Here is a 3,081-nt window from a genome sequence, read left to right as displayed (position 1 = left end):
AGTCCAGGAGCACCCCCAGGCTGCGAACAGAGTCCTTCACAGGGAGCGTGACCCCATTCAGGACAGGTGGAACAATTTCCTTCCCCGGACCAGGAGAACCTATCACCAGTACTTCCGTTTTCTCTGGATTCAAACTGAGTCTGTTTTCCCTCATCCAGCCCATTACTGACTCCAAGCAGGCATTTAGAGGAGAGATGCCCTCCTTAGTCACTGCATCAGTCGGAGACACAGAGAAGACTATAAGATATGGGTTGTGTAATGTTTCTGTTCTGCATAGTGGTTGTGTGGTGCTGACATGCACACAGACATTTACACTGTACTGAGAGGGTGTTGGATTGCAAACCAAGGTTGTGAACTATACCTGTTGTAAGGGAAAGAACTGTGGATTGTTCTGATCTTGAATGGCCATGCAAGACCTATTACTTTGATGAAAGATCTCCTAGTGGAGATTTAAACTGTTACAACTGGTTTGTTGATATGCGTAAGCACTCTAGGTAACTCCGTGTGGCTACATACCAAGAGGCATGGCCGTATATGCAAAAGAGTGGTAGTAATTCCAGATTCTAGAACAGGAAGGAGTGCTCTTCTGTTTCCTTTGACTGGAGCCATTGTTTGGAGCACTGTTTGAAAGTGTTATAAAAGCAATATCATTGCTATTTTTGACATATTTGAACTAAGTTCTTAAAGCAAGGCTGGGGATTGTGAGGCCTGTTAGATCTTGTTGGACTACAGCTTCCATCATCCCACCCAGGAAAAACAAAGTTGAAAAATAATGGAAGCTGCAGTTCAACATCTAGAGGGCCACCGGATCTGCAGCTGTCTTAAAGGAACAAAAACCCCAAACCATTTGTATTTTTAACATAGCTGCTGCTGTGGTGATCTCTCCTTGGGCTAAATCAGTTGCACATTGAGATATGCTATCAAAAAATAAAGAAAAAGAAAGAAAAAGAAAAAAAAGAAAAGAAAATTCAAAAAATTTCACCAGTGTACAAGCAAAAGACAAGCATTTTTTCTCAGCAGTTAGAATGAAAACTTCACATACTTCTTTTAGTCCCCAAATGCGAAGATAATTTTCTTAAAAAATACACAAAAGCCTTGTGGGATCTCACTCAGCAAGAATAAAAGTTTAAAAATCTTTCCTTCTCCAGACTTTCATTCTTGTGTGCAACATTCTATATTTTGACTACCTGATAAGTAGTTGTCTTGGTCTTATATCTGATTATATATATTTTTATTTGTATGATTCCCCCCCCTCTCACTTTCCTCCATATAATAAAACCATTTAAAAAACAACAACAATGAAATAATCAAAGGTTTATGGCTGCAATTCAGTAAGGGACTTAAAAGGTCCCTTTACCTTATGGCTGGAATTCAGTAAGGGACTTACTTCTTTGTAAGCGGACTTCTGTCTACAGGAAATAGAACTGTTTTGCAACATCTGAATTCAGTAAGGAGCTACCATGATGTTACTACATAGGGGAGCCCATGAATTGATCAGTGCCCATCATAACCAATGCAAAATATGACTGATGTGCATTGGAACACTGGCTAGGGAGTGCCAATACATATCAGGAGAGCCTGAAGTACATTGGGGACTCACTTACTGGTGTCCTGATGTGTATCTTTGCAATTCACTAGGCAGGTTCCTTAGCACATCTGCTACATAGCTAAGTATGTACAGTATTAAGTTACATGATGTACACCAAAATATAAAATCATAGACATTAGGTCTACATTTGATTAAAAAATTACCAAAATCTACCAATTTCTTTATATTCAGGGTAGGGAAAAAACCCTGTGATTAAATGGAACTAAATATAAGAGAAGCTGAAACTGAGAGATTCATCCATCCAAAAGAAATTGCCTGGATCTTCACCTATGTTGGTACTTAACTAGGATTGATATTATCCTATCTTTTGCTTTTATTACTGCTATTCTAGACTCCTTTCACCTTCTCCCAGACTATCAATCTCTGTTTCTTTAATTAAATCTTCTCTACTTTCGGCTTCTCTGGGGTTCACCTCTCTTTCCTCCTCTTCAGTCAACTTTTCTCTTATTCTGTTTCCTGATGTATCTTGTTTAGATATCAATCCATCTTTAACACTTACTTCACAGTTTCTTGAGTCTTTTCCATTTTTCCTATTGATATTCCTATGGGGCTTTCTATATTGCCCTTTGGGACGTCCGGAGGACATCCCATTTTAAAAAAGGGGCGTCTCTTATAGGCCTTTTTTAAAATGGGACGTCTCTTATAGACGCCCCTGGGCCTAGTACGGACTCCGTCCGTACAAGATGGCGCCGGCCCTTCTACATGGCCGGCGCCATCTTTGCGTATCGGACGCTGAGCGTCCGTTCGCATCGCATCCCTTGTGACGTAGCGAGTGCGCCCCTGGCGCCTTGCTACGTCGCAAATGCGACGGAAAAAGAAGCTCCATTTTGGAGCTTCTTTTTCAGTCCGCAGGGGAGCCGTGCCTTATGGAGGCTCCGGCTCCGCCACGGACTAGCTGGCGGCGGCGGCAGACCGCCGCAAAGCGGCGGTCTGTACCCCGCCAATGTTTTTCAATTTCTTTCCTGTGCTCCCTCCAGAAGTCGCTCCCTTTTTCGATCGTGTTTAGGCGGTATCTTCTTTGATTCCAGGTAAAAGACACGCCTTCGATCTCTTCCCATCTAAATGGGATTCTATATTTTTTTAGTTGTTCTGTCAAGAATTGGTAATCTTTTCTTCGCCTTAATATGGGAGTCGGGACATCTTTGAACACCTACATTTCATTTCCTTGTATAACGAATCTTGTGATCGATGCTTAATACCTATCTCTCCTTCCTGTCCCTCTCCTAACCAAAGGGACCTGAGGGTCACTCCAACCATACCACAAACCCTGACTCTGCTCCTGTGCAACGCCAGGTCCATCAAGAACAAGTCCCACATCATTTATTATCTACTCGAGGATAACAACTGTGACCTGGCTTGCATTACTGAGACCTGGCTTGGGCCTGGAGGGGAAGCTGTGTGAGCCCAGGCCCTACCTGCCGGGTACTCAGTGAAGGACCAGACCAGGTTAGGTGGGCGGGGGGGGGTGTCGC

At 42.9% G+C, this 3,081-nt stretch overlaps 1 protein-coding gene across 1 annotated transcript in view; it reads right to left on the bottom strand.

Annotated features, from left to right (window-relative positions):
• The window catches only part of TDRD15 (tudor domain containing 15), a 36,999-nt gene that overhangs the window by 12,619 nt on the left and 21,299 nt on the right, over window positions 1–3,081 (bottom strand). The window lies entirely within an intron of this gene.

The sequence above is a fragment of the Sceloporus undulatus genome, chromosome 1 (assembly GCF_019175285.1).
Source record: "Sceloporus undulatus isolate JIND9_A2432 ecotype Alabama chromosome 1, SceUnd_v1.1, whole genome shotgun sequence".
NCBI lineage: Eukaryota > Metazoa > Chordata > Lepidosauria > Squamata > Phrynosomatidae > Sceloporus > Sceloporus undulatus.
This window is presented reverse-complemented; position numbering and strand designations above follow the sequence as displayed.